Source organism: Syngnathus leptorhynchus, chromosome 5 (genome assembly GCF_054491065.1).
Source record: "Syngnathus leptorhynchus isolate UIUO chromosome 5, UIUO_Slep, whole genome shotgun sequence".
Taxonomy (NCBI): Eukaryota; Metazoa; Chordata; class Actinopteri; order Syngnathiformes; family Syngnathidae; genus Syngnathus; species Syngnathus leptorhynchus.
Window position 1 is genome coordinate 15,614,999 of NC_141199.1, and position 19,974 is coordinate 15,634,972.

The 19,974-nt window shown below is 45.7% G+C and overlaps 1 protein-coding gene across 9 annotated transcripts in view; it reads left to right on the forward strand.

Annotated features, from left to right (window-relative positions):
* Window positions 1–7,083: 7,083 nt before the first annotated feature.
* cntln (centlein, centrosomal protein) overlaps window positions 7,084–19,974 on the forward strand; it is a 226,198-nt gene continuing 213,307 nt past the window's right edge. For 7 of the 9 annotated variants that reach the window (XR_015065994.1, XM_085911193.1, XM_085911192.1 and 4 more), the window contains exons 1-3: window positions 7,084–7,139; window positions 7,374–7,434; window positions 10,214–10,279. The gene's annotated coding sequence lies outside the window, so the exon portion shown is untranslated. Of the gene's footprint in view, window positions 7,140–7,162; window positions 7,184–7,373; window positions 7,435–10,213; window positions 10,280–18,593; window positions 19,474–19,974 lie in introns of those variants that run through there. The other 2 variants (XM_085911188.1, XM_085911189.1) reach the window with 2 other exon arrangements.

Sequence of the window (19,974 nt, forward strand, 5' to 3'; positions counted from 1 at the left end):
TTTCTTCTGGCTTTGGTAAGCTATGAACATGTAATATATTTATCGAGTAATCCTGCCATGGTGTTAATGAACACACTGACCTGTCTTGTGACTACTTTATCATTCTCCAATGGCTTCTCTCGAACACGTTGAAGACTTGCCAGCGGTAAAATGGGGAAAGATGCCAATCCGTGTGTATGACACACATATACACACACACACGCACGCACACACATTAAATACACGCCAGCTCAAGGACGTCATCACTCATTCAAGTCCAGGAAAGGTGCCCTTCAACGCAGAAGTGCTTCACTAGTCCAGAATCAATGATTCAAGTTAGTTATGGATTTTTTTTCCAGGTTTAATATTTAGGTTGACGACTTAAATTACAAAAAAGTTTTTGAGCAGACCCTCATAAAAATTCCAATATCTCTATTTCACTCAGGAAGTATTTTGTCAGCTTTTGATGCCTCGGAATCTTAGAAGGCTACAGCGTAATGTCAACTCTCCAATAACTCTGAAGTAAAATTCATTTTCCGACGCTATGGTAATGCTTTGCTGAGTGTCTTGAATGTGCAGGACGCAATCAAATGTAAAGAGAATCAAAGCCCAGAGACAATTTAGGTCGAGGACTATAATTAGAACACATATATGGACAGACCCTCGCAAAAACATCTCTGCTCTTGAAATCACAGGAGGTGGTCTGTCAGCTTTTGACGTTTCCTCATCAAATGAATGCTCTCGTTGGCGCGATGGCCAGAGGGCAGCGGCCGAACCAAAGTGGAGAAAGTAGCTTCTCAGCGTGGGAGCGAGGTCGCGGCAAAGAAGCTTTAACAAATGAAGGCTTTTTACGAGACCCTCCGGAGACAGAGTGGGCCGGGATGTTGTGCCAACGCCTCGTCTGTCGGGGTGAAGGATACGCGCTCAGTCATACGCGTCGTACACGTTGTCATCTCCTCGTCTGAGCAGGACCCCCACCAAGCTGGCTGGGCTCCAACACGGAAGGTCTCTCACCCGGCAGGCTGGGCAGGGGGAGAGGGGGGGGGCTCGGTATTATTCCTGGACCTGCCGGACCCCCGTCCTGGCCTCCTCGTCTCCCTTAACCCCCTCTCTGGGAGCTCGAAGACAAGCGTCCTTCAAGCATCACCGGCATCCTTCATTGTCTTTAAACGACATGCAGGATATATGGAGGCCTAATTGCTGGTGTACATCACGAGAGGCCGAGGCAAGCGTCCAGCACCATCTGTAGCGTGTTATTCTTATCAAATGACAAATATAGACTTTCATAAAAGAGAAACCAGACCAAGCTAGCTCAGTTCCAGCTCCAGGACGTCTTGCCAACCCTCAAATGTTATTCCATTTATTTTATTTTATTTTATTTTGACAGAGCTAGCTGACAACTAGCCAAAAGAACATAAACCAAAACCAAGAATTCTGACAGCGGTGAGCACAATTAGCTACTAAAATTCTTGCTAGTTTTGAAACCCTGCTTAGATTCATCGGCTTATAACAAAAATGTCAATCTAATGTCATTGTACCAAGCACAGATTCATGACACCCAAAGGACCCCAAACAAAGTTTATCCTCTTCATTATGATTCAATTTAGAACTGGTGTTACTTGATTACCCCAAAAAAGCCCCAAATTGTGTTATTTGCGGGGTATTTCTGCTGGTTTACTCCATTTTTAGCCCCATTGTGGCTTTTTCTTTTTTTACTTAACCGAGTTTGTCCGTAAGTTGAACGTTTGCAATGTGTGGGATTCTCCAAAGGAGGCGCACGAGAGCTTGGGAGGAGACGAGAGGACGCGGGTGGCGAGCGAAAGGGGAAGGCAGGACCAGTCGGGCCTTCGGACAGCAGGTGAGTGTACGAAGGCAAGAAGATGACAGATGCTTCTGTCAGAGTTCCAACCGTCGCCACTTTGTGGGAGCTGCGCAGATGCCCAGAGAACTCCCTCCTTCCTCGCCACCCCTCCATTTCTGTCAACGGGCCATGAAGAGCGGCTAACAAGACAGGAGCGCTCCCTCTCAGCGGTCAAGTGACCGCCTTGGCACTCCGGTGATGGAGAGGGCCCCGAGTCTGGGCCCGAGGTTTGGAGGGGTTATAAATGTGAGGGTCATCGCGCGAGGACAGCGGAAGGGCTCTCTCTCGCCGGGGCCGCGGCGGCCAGCTGAGGCGCGGGGGTCCGCGGGGGTCGGCGGCAGTCACGCCCGCGAGGAAAGCAGATGTTTTCGCTCGGGGGCGAGCCAAGTTTGCCAAGCAACCTTCAGCTGCTTGGAGGTCAGCTGTTGAATAAGAAAGCGGGGGCCGGGCGCGGGACATTTCCCAGGCTTCAACTTTGATACGACAACGTATTAATTACGGTGCTGGAGCGGAGGGGCAAGAGGGTTGTAGTGGAACATACTACCCCACTGCTCCGGAAACCTCCATCAGGCTGACATTAGCCAAAAACGGCTTGTTGTCCTAGCACTGACCCTCAACCTGACCGCTGTTAATCAACACGACCTTTGAGTTGATTGTCCGACAAGGAAGTTCTAATTCAGAGTTGAGGTGCCAAGTATTCCAAAATTGGGTAAAACAGCTTAATTAAAAGTGTGTTGCCAATTTTTAGTTATTTATAGTTATTTATTGGTGTCCGGATACTTTTTTTTCCCTCATACAATTTTAGACACTTCATAATGGATTTAATCAGCTTTTCCTTGAGCTCAAAATAAGTCGAATATTTTTCTAATATGGCAGAAAAACAATCCACACAAAGACCCGCTATAAAGGACATCATGCTAAGCGGCTACTGAGCACGAAATCACACCATTAGTTTCATCATGGCGCCACTGCAATTGCACAAAAAAAAAAAAGTGATCCCAGGACTTTATCACTTCCCAGCTCGATGAGTTAAGAAGGAAGTTTCACCCCCTCTCAACCTCGCCATCGATTTCCGAGAGAGTGGGAGATCTGGGGATTACGTCGATGAAGACCCGGCTTACTGGGTCTTTTTTTGTATTTGGCAAAAAAAAAAAAAAAAAAAGATGGGGGAGACAAAATCTAGGGCTTACGGCCATGGCACCCAAACGGGGGAACTTGAAAGCGGCAGCAGGATGGGAAGCGGGGAGAGAAGGTGTCTCATTTAGGAGTGTTACATTTAAATTGCGGAAGGGGGGGGGGGCGCTTAAAGTAAACCACCGAGGCCTCAACAATCGTCAGGAATTGAGACGTTTTTAAACCTTTAACGGGGGACTGTGATCAAAGCCGCCGCCGATCCTCGCTGAAAGCCGAACCGGAGGGAACAAGGGAGGAGGGATTGCGGGGAAGGGATCACGGCAGGTTGAAAACGTAAAATCAGCACATTAGCTTTTATAAGGGCCGTCGGAATACGGGATGATCGGAGGGGATCACGGGGGCCCGTTGGGAGCCCGGCGGAATTTCGGGTATGTTTTTAGAGATGAACGGCTGGGAATATCAGGCCACTGTTGAAAGGACGGGCATGGGGAGTCAATAGCCTCATTATCTTATTAGCATTTAATCAACCAATATGTTCAAAGGACCAGAACATATTTTCACAAAAAGGCAGCTCACAAACAATCAACTTTACAGTCCCTTTTTGACTTTGCACTTGGAATCGGAGCCAGGAAAAAAAAAAAATCGGAGCAAACTTTTTAGTTTTGAAGTGACTGATCCCATCTTTCATTTATTCAGCTCATATGCTTGACTGTCTTCAGCTTGTCTCCGTTTGCCACATTCTGTGATCTCAACTCGCCTCGCAGGTACAGGTATGGACCTCACGTCTCTCCTTCCCTTTTTAAATCCACCTCAAACGGAGCGCAAATTAGTCGGCTTCTTTAGCTCGGGCCCCCCCCTGATCCGACGCCTCTCCCCTCCCGCTGCTGAACGCTCTCCCAGTCGTAGGTCTCATTTCGAGTCATCCCCTTAGCCTTGGGTTAGCGAGGGGGGGGTGAGCGTTCACTTGCTTGCTTGCAGTGAATTATAAATCAAAGCGCTGCTACTTGAACCTCTCTAATTGCACTGCTTTCTTTCCTTAGAGTGTCACTTTAGTCTGTCAGTGCAAGGTGCGCGGATGCTAAGGAGCCACCATTTTCCTGTCATTACCTTACATTGATGTTAATGCTCCCTATTTTAGGCTCAGTCCTTCCCGTGTGTGGCAAAAGGCTCTGCCTCGTCCTCGCCGAAAGCCAAGGTACCAAATAACAAGGGCTGGGGGGGATACCGTGGCCTCCAATCCGGGAAAGTGGAGCACTCCACCAAAGATATTTTTATCTACAATGGCTGTATTTGTGACTTCCTCATCCCCTCCACGTCCTCCCAGTGTCATTCTCCGCCCTCGCCTCCCAAGTACGCGAGGCGAACCAATTTATCACTAGGCATCACTTGCGGTCTGTTTTCGCTTCTAATGAAAGGGGGGTGCCGAGTCCTGACCGGTCCACGGAGACTTGAGGGGGGCCAAGAAGTCCAGTGCCAGAGTCTAACTCGGGAAAGTAATTACCCCTCGGATGGACTTCTCACATATAGACGACGGGCCTTGTTGTTAGAGAGGTGCCCTGGAACTCATGTCATCTGACCTGGATGGGTGGGGGAGGGGGGTGGAGTCCACAGGCTTTGGCTCGGGGGTAGTTGGTATTGGCGAACACACACGAGGATCAGTGCCAACCTCAGTGGAGACCAATGTGGGGAGGGGGGTAGGGAGGGGCTTTGACAGGAAGAGGGATGAAGCGTTCCAGGGAGATAAATAACGGAGGTAAGGGAGTGGGCAGCGGATGACCCTCGACAGGGCGGCCTCGTTGGGACGGCGACCGACTGACCTACAGGCTGGCTCTGACGGGGCTGGGGAGTGGGGGGGGGGGGGGGGGGGCACAAGCTGGCCATCAACTTCTCTTGAATTAAAGGAGACATACAGGTTTTTTTGCCGACCTAAATGCAATTTTCCTTTCAAAGAAATCAAAGGAATTAGTGGAGCCGATTTGATTGGCTGGGAATTAAAACCTCTTTGTTCACACCCACCGTAGCGCAGTTTGACCTTTGCCGAGCCATGAGAATACCAAAAGAAAGACAACTAGTACGTCTTTAAACTTAGGGCCCAAAAATCTTGATTATTTCAATGGATATACTTTAGGGTGACGAAGATTTGGCAAACGGGCGCAAACCACACACTCCTCTTTCTTGCTCATCTCACAAATATTCCTTCAACTGTAGCATCATTTAAAAGACAAACACTTTCCAATGTTATGATATTTCCTGCCAAGAATCATCATCAAACAAAGAAATAATTGACCAAACATACATTTCCTTCTTATTTATGCTATGTTTATGGGCCTTGGCTGGATAAAAGTAGGGAAAGATTCCGCCTCATCTAAACAACGAGCCCGGAGAAGACACAGAGCAATTAATTAAAACCGCTGCGACGAGTCACAGTCTTTAATCTAGCACGAACAAGAGGATCCCGGAGACCACATTGGCTCGCTTCCATTGTTTTGATTGCAGCATGGTTAGTGTGAAAGGGGCTTTTGGGAGACGCTTACGAGTCTCTGGCAAACACATGAAACCGAAATGGTCGCAAGGTGACAGCGGGGCTGTTATCTGACGACGGCGGCGGCCATTACGAATCGTCGCGCTTCAGTTTACAGCCGAAGGAGAGAGGCCGAGGGTTCGAAGGAACAGCAGATCAATTTTGCCGTTTGATCTCGCTCAGGCTCTGAATAAATGTATATTTTATACTCTCCGGCCGCTCTGTGTTGATTCTTGACTTTTGTGAGAGCTGATTTTAGACAACATGACCGACTTGGTATTACTCAAGTGCTGCTTGAATAATCTACGTGATAGTCTTGGCAGCTATTAGCGAATTAGCATCTTGTGATTAAACAACCCTTAGGAGTCCAATCAATTTGATTCCTGCCGAAACGTCGGCTACATACCTAGCAACTTGGAAGTCAACCTGTGTCACAAAGTAAAGTTTTGGTGTGCCGCTTTGGAGAAGTGTCTCCAAATTGCAATTCAGAGTCCATCAATGTTGCTAATTTGCATCCAGGCCCATGTAGGGACTTGGCGGTACTGCTCACATCTCACTCCTTGCAGGACAGAAGACACTCTTTTATTCAGCCCTGACTGATGCAAGCGTGATGTAAAACGCCCCAACACTCGGACAAATAAGCCATCCGCAAATGGTAAACAGTGTTGCGTTTTGTTGCATTTGGTTCGGGCAACTCCATCACACGCGTGGTCAACAACAAGGCTCGTCGGTATCGAACCACTGTGCTGCCTTTAAGTCTCGTGGCAGGAAAGATTTTGTCCATCAAAATCATTTGGTTGAGATGTAACCAAGTGCTAATACTGAGAAACCAAAGTTTCACCAAATATCGACAAGTAACCAACCCCTGGAAAACTTTATAATAGATTCACAAAAAAGAGCAAATATGCACTTCACTGTACTTTTTTCCCCTCAAAAGATTGTCCTTGAGCAGGTTTAAAAGAGCTCCCCATCCCGAAAGTCGTCATAATGATTTGATCTGATTTAGCAAGCCGGATTAAAGTGTTTCAAGGCCGCGCGAATTGGAAATAAAGAGGGATTTGGTCCAGAGTTAATGAATTACACCGAATGGACATTGGTGTGAATTATTTATTGTCTGTATGATATTAAAAGCTACTTGATGATTAGCATTTTAAATGTCTTGAGGGCTGAGTTTTATTACATTCTCTATATGGAAAGGGAAAAATAAAATACATTTCTGAAAAAGCAGCTTGTCAAACCGAGCCTCTGTAATATGTGTTCAAAAGGCATATTTATTCCTCGGTTGCTTAGCATTGCATGAATTATGCATTCCATCAGGGTGTGAAGCTGTTTTATTTTATGAAATGCAGCGTAAGTGCAACCACACTCAAATAAAGTGACATCACTGAAAGGAGCAGCTGGAAGTGTCTTTCAGGTAAACACTGTACGTGTAACGAACGAGTTAATAATTATTATATTTTTCCTATTTGTGTGAATTTTATTAATTTTGTTCAGGGAAATTATTATTTTATTTGTATTTAATCTTAATGAGACAATTTTTTTAATTAAGATTTCGTCATTTCCTGTGTCGTCTGGGCACTCTGCTTCCGGTATGCCCGTCGGGTTTGCCTAGCAACATCATTACGCCCGGTGTGATTGATGAGGGTAAGTTGTTTTATAAAGGAGCTGCGACTTTGCTTCTGCTTTTGGTAAATATTGTGTATAGTGACATTTTATTGTGATATAAATGTCTTTTATGTTATTCTTATTGATAGTAATACTTTTATAGAAGGTTTCTATCGTCGCCGTTTTGGCGCCAATTAAATTCCTTCTATTCATGAGCATGGACGACTCGTTCTTTCATTCGACATTGTAATTTTGAATATTTTGCTTGTTTAGGGAGCAGATGTATTGGTGGCAAGATTAAAAGACAAACTCTATTCCGTATTGTCTTCTACAGGTATGTTTTTCTTTGACATTGTTTTTGCCGTTAGTTTTGTGTACTCCATTGTCTCACTTTGGCCACTAGACAGCGTTGTTTCCCCATTAATTCCCCCCAAATTGTAAAAGAGTGTTTTCTTGGAAATCTTTGTACACTACATGTAACACCGTGTTGAACATAATTTGTCTTTTTTTTTTTTTTTTTTTTTTTTACATGAATGCTTTTCATGTCGAAAGGGAAATTTGTGTGAACAGTGCGATGTCGATTACGGGAGCTCACGTGGAGATACATTGGTCCATACGCAGCAAACATAAAGAAATGTCACGCTCCGTGACAGCATCTATTTTGTATTCCGATGTTTACACCTAGTGCAGGCGCTGGTTTTAGACTACCGTGCGCGACCTGGCTTGCTAATAACACATAGGCCCGAGCCCGCAGGTTTGTGTGACCCGGCGACCCGGGCCCCGGCTAATGAGAAGACAGCACAGTTGCATTGGGGCTATGCAGCTGCTGAGCCTTCCTCCGTGACTCTGTGACATCTGTCCACGAATGCGGCGTGGATGTTGTATTCCGAGAGGCGAACCGGGACAGGGGGCGTTAATTATTCACTAACAGTAATTATGACATGCCCGCGTCTCAGTTTGGCGGGGACCACCCCATTCCTCCTTAGCTCATTTTCGTGCGACCAGCCGCCGCTATCGGCCAGCCGGAGTCCGAGAGAGACGGCCACCGGGGACCTAATTAGCACAACATAAATTATGGGATGCTGATAGAGCAGTCACCGATGCCATCGGAGGGCCAGCGCGCCGCTGAGCCTGTTTTCGCTGTCCATGCAGCGCAACCGACATGGCCGACTGTGCTCGCTCGGCAGACTGATTCTGTTTGGGTTTGTGTATGTTTCTAACATCACTCTTATGAATGCGAATTAGACATTTGACTGTTTTTATTGGCACAGCCTCTGAGGTAGCTTTTTGAGTGTCCATCCAGTTAGTCTCTAAAACCAAACAAAAAATGTCAGAAAAGGTAGACACTAAAAAATCTGTTAATATCTAAGCGGCGGCATATTGATCTATAGACAACAGAAAAAGTACTCAAGAGATCGGAGTGGTGAATTGTGGAAGTCGAGAGGCAGCCGGCTAATCTAGACGTGTCGGGGACCAGCGTCGACAAGCAGACAGCCGACTTCAAATCATTGCTGGGCATGATGGCGAGTTGAGAAGAATAAAGTGAAGCAAACTGTGGTCTGATGAGCCATGAAAAGATGAAACCCACCAGCACCGATATCTCCGCCAAGACACAAACAAATAAAAGGCTACGGAGGCGCCCGGCGTTCTGGCAGCCTTGTTGTCTGTTTATCCGGGAACGAGCGAAGGGCCGCGTTTTCTCCTCCAGGTGCATTGTGGGCATCGCCCATGCGCCCTCCTGGACGCGCCGCTTGATTCGCTCTCGGCCTCGCTGTTGTGCATGTCGGTGAGCTCTTGACATGTGCACCGCCGCATGAATAATTGAGGCCTCGCACGAAGTCAGGCTCCAGCAAGTACTGCTTTGCTCCGCAGCCTTCGCGTTCCCCCGGACTCGATACTCCCACAAGCCAAATGCACTCACTACTCGCCTTTCAAATGGACTCCCGTAGTCTTTGTGAGGAAGTCCGGGCACTGCTAAGGTTTCTCCATTACCTTGCTGGTTTTTGTACCAATGCAATGGAATCAAATGTCATTGCACAAGTACAGAGCAACAAAATTCATTTAAATGTCACAACCCGACCAGAAGCAACGGCCAATAATGGAAGACTGATGGGTCGCCACGATGAAAATGACAAACTTGGGGGAGAAAAAAAACAAGTCACAAACTATGCTATGAAAAGGGAAGGGCACAGTCTGAGTTTGGAGTAAAAAGGGTACTGTGATGTCATTTTCAGTCGACAGGAAGTGGCAAAATGGCCGCCCCTGAGATGAATCAAAATGGCTCGACTATAACCATAGCCTCACCAAATCAAAGTTTTCATCTACAGAGTATGGAATGGAGATCGACAAACTCCGTCCCTCCACAGTCAGCGTTCGAGATCGACAAATATTCCTCAGCCTTGTTTATCTTTTCTTTGACTGACACAAGCTGGGCGGAGGCTGCTGTCAAGCCGGTAGCAGCGCTCTCAGCTGGAGCGCCGGATAAAGAGCCACGTGTTAGTCGGGGTCAGCCGTGATGAAGATGTGCTAAATCATTGAGGAAAGACCAGAGGAGATAGATGAAAATATACGAGCTTGCTGGGCATTTCTTTTTTTTTTTCCCCCACCCGTTTCACTCTTCCTCAAGTCTTTGGACGTCACGCGAGCTGGCGTGGTTATCAGCTCCAACATATAAACCTGCTCAGCTGCCAGATATAACTTCAATATGTGGGACTCAATCATCACCCGGCAACAAGCTGCTGGGAATGTACGACGGGAGGGAGGGAAATGAAGACTGTCGTGCCCACAGGGCAAAAAAAAATCCCGGGTCCCTTTTGGCAAAGCATTATAACTTATTTATCTAGAAAAAGGAGAAAAAACAGCACACACTGAATGTAGCTGTGGACACTGTTTAGTTTTTATTTTATACACTATAGAAAAGAAGAAAGGCTCATCCTAAAATTCAGGATCCACTTCATACTTGATGTAGATAACAAAAATGTGACTTAAAAATTGGACCAAATACCTGCATGTGTCAAATAGATGTAGCTATAGATATAAAAGTTTCACGATGCTAACCCAAAGTGTTTGAAGCAAACAACTAAATAACCAGATACTGGTTTTTTTTTCTACAGTGGGCTCCCTTGCATAAAAATCACTGTTCAAGGATGACAGTAAACAGCAGAAAATCAACATTTAAGGTAAGAACTCAGTTTGTAAATGTTTTTTCTTACAAAATCAACTGACTCAATATATTAGTTTTATATACAAATTATTAGGCTGTCTCACATGATAGTATTTTAGCAATTTAGTATAGCAATATTAGACCCAGTATAAGTGCCATCTAGTGGTGATTGTTGATATTACAATTTAAACTACAGTCACCACTGCATAATTGCAGTATGGCACTTTGCAGATTTTTCTTCCTTTTTTAAAAAATATTTGTTTCATGTTTATTTTCCCCAATTTTTTTTACCTTGAAAACTGTATTGAATATGTATCAGCGATTTGAAGAATTTATTGGGATTGTAAAAAAGAAATAAGCCCATCTTATATTTGACAAAATGTGTTTTTTAAAACTCCTTCGTGATTTGTGCCAATGCACGCTTTCAAAATCCATAATAAAAACACTCGCAAAGAGCTGCTGTCCCTCACAGCTCACACCCAGATGCTCGCGCGCAGACCAACCAGCCAGTATGTTTCCAAAATCTTTGAGCTCTTTTGACATCGAAGGCCTTTGGAAGGCGAGTAGGACCAACAAGCCCACAGAAGCTGGAAAAGGGAAAAAGAGGAAGAGGTGGTAAGGGGGGTTTGCACTGCCAGGGGCTGCTCTCAGCTTTGAAGCAGTGACTAGAAAGGTGCCGCGGCCACTCTTAGTGCCCTTGATGTGGTTTCATCATGTGTCACTCGGCCGGGCATCGCCTCAAGCGGCGGACGCTTGGCCTCTTTCAGGACGACGGATGCTCACCTTGATGTGGTGACGCCGATCAATAGTTGGACCGCTGCTGCATTATGTAGCACGGCCATGTTGCGGTGCTCACAAAAGCAGCCTAGAGAGTTCTGCGGGAGAGCTGTTTTTTCCCCCCAATACATCCACAAAAGATGAAGTCATCTTTTAAATCATCTGTATTCGTTGCTACCGTATCATGCAAAAAACTGTGGTCTGCAATGTTTTAAAACATATTCTGAAAATACACATTTGGTAATTTGCTAAATCATGTCGACAAAGAAACATAATCACAAACTTTATTGATACAAAATAACCAAAGTGACAATTTTGAAATTTCCCCTTAATTAAAGTGATCAAAATGAACATAATTATTAGTTCAGAACTCAAAATGACATGATTATTCTAATAAATATTTAAGTCGACATGGTTGTTGTAGTCGTGTACTCCAATAATTCACTGACTGCGATTTTTAAAAATATTAAAGTATAACTTTAACCTAATTAGTTCAGAGTAGGTATTTCAAAGAGTGCCCTGACAATAATTATTAAGGTTTTACATTTTCAACCTCCGTTAAAATGAAGAATTGCTATCGTGTATCATGCAAAGTTATGCCTTAAAAAATACAATACTTAGGCATTCTGAACTAAAGCACTCAAAGATATTGTAGATAACATTAAATTTAATTGTTTTTATGTTGTAAACTCAAATTGAGTTATCTGAATTCAAACAAAAACCTGTTTATTATTTTAGATGCTACAATCCACAATGTTTCTTTTTGAGAGTCATCACCCCCCCTCCTCCATTTTGAAAGCGCGTCCTGGTCGACAAACAGACATTTGCTATAAAATTAACATAGTCTGCTTGCGCTGCCCGGCTCAATAAAGCCCCCCAAAGCTCCCACTAAGTACTATTAGTATTTACTGCCAGTCTTCTGGCCCGGTGTCTCCCTAAAGATAGATTATATCCAAGACAGCCTATGACCGACGAAAAGGGGGCCACAACGCCTCAGCCTTTGGAGAAATATGCGCTTATGAAATCATAAATATTATCTCAAAGACTAATTAGCATTAAGAGCACCGGTGATTGTATTTATCGACTTTAGCCACAATTAATAACCGCAGCCTTGAGAAGAGCAGCGGGCAGATAGGCAGGACATGTTTGGGCGCGTCAAGGCCGTAAACCCATTACACGAGCGTGTTGATTGAGGCGGGCTCCCGCCGTAGGGAATAAGTAATTGTGTCGGAGAATTTTTAATTGCTCTGAAATGCGTTCTAGATTACACTACCTTGTTTTTAAGATGGGTGGAACACGGCTAAAGGGCTTGGATAATAGTGCCGTGTCGCGGTTCCGCTAATGGCCTGTGCCAGACTCGGCGTGATTATACAGACAGAGGCCTGTTAGCTTGGAATGCTAATGGCCAAGGTTAGAATATGATATGGCAGCGTTTACATTGCTATGCATGCTGCAGGCAGATTGGTGGCTAAGCTACTAAAATATTTGAGGTATATTCGGTTCGAAGGGTCGAGGGGAGTGAAAAAACTGTTACTTAAATTGCTAATGAGGAAAGTAAACTAATTTGGTTCTGGGGTTTGAAAAGCTGAGGCAAGTTAGCATTGACTGCAAACAAATGATTATCAGACGGGGGAATTTGGTTTTGATGATGCTAATAATTGCTGGCGAATGTTGGTTAAGCATGATCTCAAAATGGTAACAGATATATTTTAGTAAAAGAAACCCAGAAAAGAAATGGCTCCATTTTTTTGGATGATATGTAGAATTTGGTGAACGAATGATGCTTTAGAATGCTAACGGCTAAGATGATTTTTGTTTTGTTTAGGCAAATCACGCTTTGTTTCTTTCAATCGAGATATCAAATCGAGTACATTTATCTCTCCTCTTTGAGGCACACTAGCTAAGAATGCTAACAGTGGACCGGGATAAACACGAAAATGTACACTGTGCTTGTTGTTGGTTTCTTTCCACTGCTCAGTTAATGAAATGATCATCTTTGTAATGGTGAAATAGTTCTTAAAGCACAAATGGGGAAAGAGAACCGGGGGGATACAAAGCTAAGGGGCAGCCAGCGGTCTCATTGCTAATTATCTTTAATGTGCTTCTCTAGCAGTTTTTCTGCGCGGAGCTTGTCGTTGGCTCTTGTGTGGGATGCTCTCTAGAGCTCCCCCACCACCACCCTCCCCTTTCTCAATGGCCTCTGGCTAATAACCACTCAAGGAACTGTTGAAGGGTCACAAGACTTCATTCCGTCATTTTGCGTCTCCGTTGCTATCATTGCGTTTGCAGGAATTTGTAAGCAAGGGCCACATTTTTTTTCCAGTGCTTCAGGTGGTGGGCATGCAAAGCGTACCCTAAACGTACCCTCGGCGTACAATGTCACGCTTTTGAGGAGACTTGAGGGGAAGCCAAGAGTCAAGTCGAAACCGTGCCGGACTTTGACAGTTCTCGTGCTGCGGGAGACAAGGGCCTGTCTCTTTTTTTGCCATCCGTGACGCACGTTGTGTCGAATTAGCTTTCATTCAAATGCTTACGCTCGCGCTCTCACCTCGAAGTGCTTGGCGATTTTTTTTGATGATTTATGCTCCTCAGGTCTCTCGCAGCCCCTGTTTTGAGCCGCTGGTTTGTTACTTGTGTTTGCATCACCTACAAATATATATTTTGGGGGAAGGGGGGTTGAGGTGGCGGTGGGCGGGGGAGGGGGGCGAGGCGGCTATCGGATGGATGAAGATTGAACTGATGTGTTTGCAGAAAATGAGTAAACAACATTAATTTCATATGAAAACGAAAAGTGAGTAATTCTCAAGCTGATAAACTTTGGAGTTAGAAGTCCAAGTGTTGAAGTACATCCTCAAAGTCGTTTGACAGCAAGCGCGTTGATTTCACCCTACAAGGTGCATTCCCTGAGAGAAGACGTAGCGAGCGATTCATCAGTCCGAGGCCGCAGAGGCGGCGAGATGCTGATTGGGGTGCGAGCCTGACGATTGTAGCCGAGACCACACTTCTGCGGAATTAGCACAAGTGCCAGTTGATCTTTGTCGCTTGGGGGGGAAAACCGGCACCCCGAGTAAAGCCCGATCTAGTTTGAAAGCACCCCGAGATCATACACTGTCTTTAACATCAAAAAAGGTGTCCGCACGGATATTCTTAATGGGTTTAACGCCGATGAATTATTCAAATCTTCCCCAAGTGCCTCTCCGGCGAGCGCATCAACTGGCAAACGGTCGCGGCTAAATGTTATTTTTCTCATGGCGTGGTGATATTAAGTGTAAATGACGCGTGACAGCGGGAATACTTCAAAGTCCGCATTAAAGCGTCAAAGTGTCAAGACAATATCGCACAACACGCCAGCCGAGCAGGCCCCGAACCCCAAAATGCCGTTTTTATTGTAGCGTTAGCGTTTAGCGGGGGGGGGGGATAATCTATTCCCTTTACAACGCACACATTACACTAGCAATGTGAGCTGGAATGATTACATCATTAATATTTTCATCCAGCAGTGTGCAAATTCAATTTGAAGCCCAGAGCTCGAGCACAAAGAAAAATTGCTCGCAACCCCCTGCCGCGATTTCTTGACTTTCTTCAGTGTGCCGCATGTGGTCTTTGCGGAGAGGCCGGGAAAAGAGGTGGCTCTGAAAAGCTCGGTGGGGGTGGGGCACTTTGATATCCGACCCGAGCGGGCTTACCGTGACAACGTGTCACAGGGGTGCTAATGGCTAATAAGGGATGAAACACTTGTCGCGATTGAACGCTGATCTTGAAAGGACGGCTTGAGGGTTGACATGCTAATGATGACTTCTTCAGGTAAGTGACGTTTCTGTTTCATGGATTCACAGCTGTTGGGTGTGCTTCGGCTAACTATATTTTCTTGTCAAGAAACATTTGCAGTCGGCATTTTCAAACACAAATTTGAATTCAGTTTCAACTTTTTTAATTGAATGTGCGGCCTGAATTGATTATTGAGATTATAAATGTTCGACATGCAATATGGTCATTCCTCCCTGTTGATCTACGTGCTAGCTTAACATGATGTTGTTGTTTAATTATTATTAGCCTTATTAGAGTTTGTATATATTTTTTGATTAATTAAATTTGCCTGCGATTTTGCTTTTCCAAATTGAATGCTATCTTCAATGTGGTTCAAATCAAACTTTTGTGATTCCACACACTTAATTCTGGTGTTTTATAATTGTAGGTTAGCTTAGCAATTATCATAGCTTCACCGTCTTCTTTGAAGTGAAGCTTATTTGTCGCAACAACGGCGATGCTAACAGACTCAAGAAACTCCACAACGTATTTAGCCACATTAGCAGCCAGACAAAGCTAGCTAGGTAGCTCATACGCCATGAGTAGCATTGAGTAATCTGGCCTTGATTCCCGCGCTCAGGCGACGTAAGCGCGATACGCTACGTACGTCTAGCTCAGTAAAACCTTTCGGGATTGTCTCAAACGTTCAATTATCAGAAAAATCAGCAATTTTGCAGTTCATTGCATTTTGACGATTCTTCGTTAACATAGATCAGTTCTTTCGTAACTTTTTTCAACAAAAGCAATACAAACAATAGCCCATGATGTCATCTGATCCAACAACCTGCTCCCGGTCCAATTTGTCTTTATTTTGGTGTTAACGACAATAATGAAAAAGCGCTGCTTTGTTTTTTTTTTTTTTTGTTTCCCAGCAAATAAGCAATAAACGGCGCCGATGATCTTGCTGTCAGAGCTTAGCGTTGGCTACGTAACGGATCAAATTATGAGAGACCTTGCAGCGCGGCGGTGGGCTCAGCGTGGGATTAGGGGGCAACTATCTCAAGGCTGTGCTTCTCAGATAACTGCACCTAGAGCAACCTTTCCTCAAACACACAATTACCCGCTCCCTCCCCTGATCCCCTTTCCGACCGCCTCCCCTTTGAATTTCATCAGGGGCTTAATTAGTATACAAATAAAACTTCCCTTATCTCCCGCTCGCCCTAATTGGCCTGTCTTTACTTATGCCTGGCGAGCGTGTGAGAGAGTCGGGGCCCCTGTAATTAGAGTGACCGTGTTCACCTTTCCACTCAAGACACGCGGGTGCTCGGGCGGCCCGCTGGGAAGCCGCTGCCAGCGGTGGTGATGGTGGTTGGGCTCTCCTCACATGAAAGTACGTGAGCGTTTTTTATCCAGGAGGTGGAGGCGGGGGGGGGCTGCACTCAGGATTATTAGCCCGCAATCATCCTCGGACCCTCCCAAAAGTCTTCTCATGAGCCAAAAGGGCTTTGGGTGCTGCCGGTTCCCACTGAACAGAAGCGGCGTCGTTATTTTCATTTTCTCGCCCCCAACTTAAAGCGTTTATCGATTATCGCCGGTCGGCTCCCGGACAACTTAATATTAGGTGACAGTGTGCCGTGTTCTCGGCGTAATTAGAGTTCAGAGCTGATGGAGGTTGCGCGAGGCAATTAGAACCTTTTGTTATTAAACTTGATTCGTCTCCACCAGCGTGCCGCTGCCCGGGTCCGCTCGCCGATGTTTACCAAGGGTATCGGGCCAATCTGAAATTGGCTAACCTGCAAATTATCGCGTCTGCTGCCAGACCCCCACACTGTTGTCCGCCCATCCCCATAACCCCCCCCCCCCCTCAACACTAGCCTTCACAATGCCAATATCACACAGTAATAACTGTAAAGATCTACTGGCCTAACAAACACAACAAAGGTCCCAAGAAGCCTCTGACAACATGCTCTATGGGGTCCGTCTTTAATCAAAATGTGATCTGTGTGAAAATCCTTAGCACGTTCACAAGTCACGATTTTAAAAATGCCTTATGACCGTATTGGGAAAAGAGCAGAAGGTGGAAGCTTCTTCCATTTGTGCGCAGCATAACAGCTCATTGCTGCTTCACCATGTTTGTTTTGAACGAATAAAATAACTAATGATATAATCTTGACCTAAACCATTCAGCGATTTATAGACCGGAAGCACAATTTTGAAATCGATTCTACCTTGCTGTGTGTATCATGTCATCACAAAATATTGTTAGTTTGAGAACACAATGGGACTTGACAATACCCTTCACCGCTCCCCCCCCTTGGACTCTCTGTCCCTTTCTCCACCTCTCTTTGTCTCCAAGTAGTCTCCAGGAGTTTGATACCGAGCTTAAAAAGGAGAGAAAAGATCAATCCCGGTGTCAGGAACTCAGCGTACGCCTCTTGCAGCGGTGGCAGGACAAGTGTCAGCTGGAGGAGAGGCAGCCATCGGGAAGGAGGGAGGGAAGTAAGGAAGGATGAGAGCCCGGGGAAGGGGGGGGGGGGCAACCGCACCTCTGCTAGACAAGAGATCAATTCCCTCCTCTTCACTCTCAGCTCCTGATAACAAGCAAAAGTTCAGCAAGCCCAGAAGCCGTCTTGCCTTTGAACTACGCATCCCGCCACGTTAAGACGACGATCGCCCCCCGTGAAGTTTTTCCAGCCGACTCAGTGCTGCCTGTCATTCATCACGTGTTGATAATCTCGGAATCGGCGTCACCGCGTCCCCGTGTACTTCTTTTGAAGTCCATATGTCACAACAGTACGCTTCATGCAATCCATGATGAGGTTTCCCTCAGCAGATGGCCCTCGCATCTTCCTCCAAGCGCATTTAAACGACAAAACTGACAGCCCTTGTTTTTGTCACGGAGAGACAATATCACACAATTGACCTTTTTACATGATTTTCAATTATAGAAGAGAGATGAGTGGGGGTCCCCATGGTGCAGCTGTCTCTGCCATGTCCTGAACATCTGCCCATCCAACGTGGCGGCATTCCCGCCCCCCCCCCCCCCCCCCCCCTCCTACCAAACAAGGTTGCCAGCCCTGCCCGGGTCGGGCAGGTGCGAATCGGGCCCCTTCTGTCATTAAGCGGCCCAGCTGCGCTGTCACGTCTGGCAGCGAGGCGGGGCGGGCGTCATCCGTGACCCCCGTCAGAGCTCCCTCGGAGAGCGGAGGGTAGACCTTGACAAGGCGGCCGAGGGTGAGGCCCGTACGGGGGGGATGTCTGTGAAGGACGACCGTGCCACCTCGGCACAATGTTTGACCACATGACCAGACAAAGGCCTATCGGGCCCCCATCATACAATGCCAGTCAACCCAAAAACGTTTATGAGAAAAAACAATCAATGGGTCTCACTCTCATTGTAGAAGTCAACAATTGGACTTTTCTATTTTTTTTTTTTTAGCGTATCCCAGCTTCACCTTGTAAACATGCACGCACACGCACACACGCACACACACACACACACACACACACACACACACACACACACACACACACACACACACACACACGCACGCACGTATTATTGGCGGCGTGCCTTTATCTGCCGACACCTCCTGGCGTCCCTGGTGGCCTTTGTCACAGAAGAAAGAGAATGATCAATATCCCAGTTAAACTTCACGTTCAAAGCCAATGGCAGGGTCTCGTTCGTTCAGCGGGTGGGGTGGGGTGGGGGGTGGCTTTGCTTTTAATGAAGCCTCTTTCATTCCGTGCAAGTTTTTTCTGAAACATCAAACAATAAATCGGCCGCGGCAGCACCGTAAAATATTTAGATCTATTGACTGTGTCTGAAAAATGTAGAGCCCCCCTCTGCCCAAAAAGAAAAAAAAAAAAGTCTCCCGCAGTTTAATGCTGATATGTTGAGATTGCTTCAATCCAGCCGAGTGTTTGGATTTTATTTGGCCAGGTTTTCTCTCTGAAATATTCTCCAAGATCCAATATGTCTTTGCTACAAGCGCCGTTTCTTCTAATTTGTCAAAGTCTGCCCCAAATTTTGCGTTATTTTTAGTTTGTTGTTGGTGGAAAATGTTTTCTAATTATTTCTTTTGAAAAACCTGAAATTTGAACAGGGGTATGTCGACTTTTTATATCCACCAAGTTTACATTTTAAGTATAATATGGCCTTCTGTGAACGTTCAAATGTTCTTTCGAGGTCTTTGCACTTCTCTGCAACGATTATTGCTTGAGTGATGGCTATTACGGGCAAAATCTGCATACACCAAATTTTTCTGCTTCTTATGTGATAAAAAAAAAAATGCACCATGTGCGCACTTGCCTCTGCGTGCCACGTGTGTGCGTGCGACAGGCCGGCCTCGACGTTAAACATCTGCCGGGTCATTCACTTGGCCGTGAACACGCAGCGACACGGCGGCCCATCTGCCGACACGCATGCCGGGCCCAGCCCGCAACCTTTAGCGATTGCGTCATCCCGCCGTTTTCCAACACGGCTGCTTCACCAAAGTGACAAGCGCCTCGTCTCTTCCAGTTGTGGACACGGCAGGGCGGCAGATGCTGAGCCTCTGGGAGGTTCTTGGACATGGCAAACATAATGAAGCTCAACTACTTTGTGCGTTTTGGAGGGAGGAATCATCTCAGAAAAAGGCAAACGCGGTGGATTAGTGGTTCGCACGTCCGCCTCGTGATTCTGAGGTACCTTCCACATCCTCCAAAACACACAAAATAGGTTCTTTGAAGATTCTAAATTGATTTGTCCATTTCAGGTGGCAGCTTCAACTAATGAGCTTAAATAAAAAATGTATTTTTACTATTGACTTATAAAAAAAATGGAAAATTCAGATAGTTATCTTATTTTTGGTGGACACGCAGTGATGGAGTCCAAAAGATTTGAAGCGCGCTTGATGCCGTCTCCAGATGTTCTACTTGTTTATTTACTTCACTATACAAGCAAGCTTTCCATCCAAATAAATTATTATGCTTTTATATTTCATGGCATGGTTGAGCAATGGGAATGTTGCGAGATTTTCCTATCTCATGTGCAACATCATGAAGACGTCTCCTGGTTATTATCCAACATTTCATGCTGAACTAAATGTACGAGTCCCTAGCATGTCGCTTCCCTCAGATGTCGTCCCTGTTGAATTAATCCAGAAAGAGTAATCATAATCACAAGGCGCGTAATGAGGGAATGTT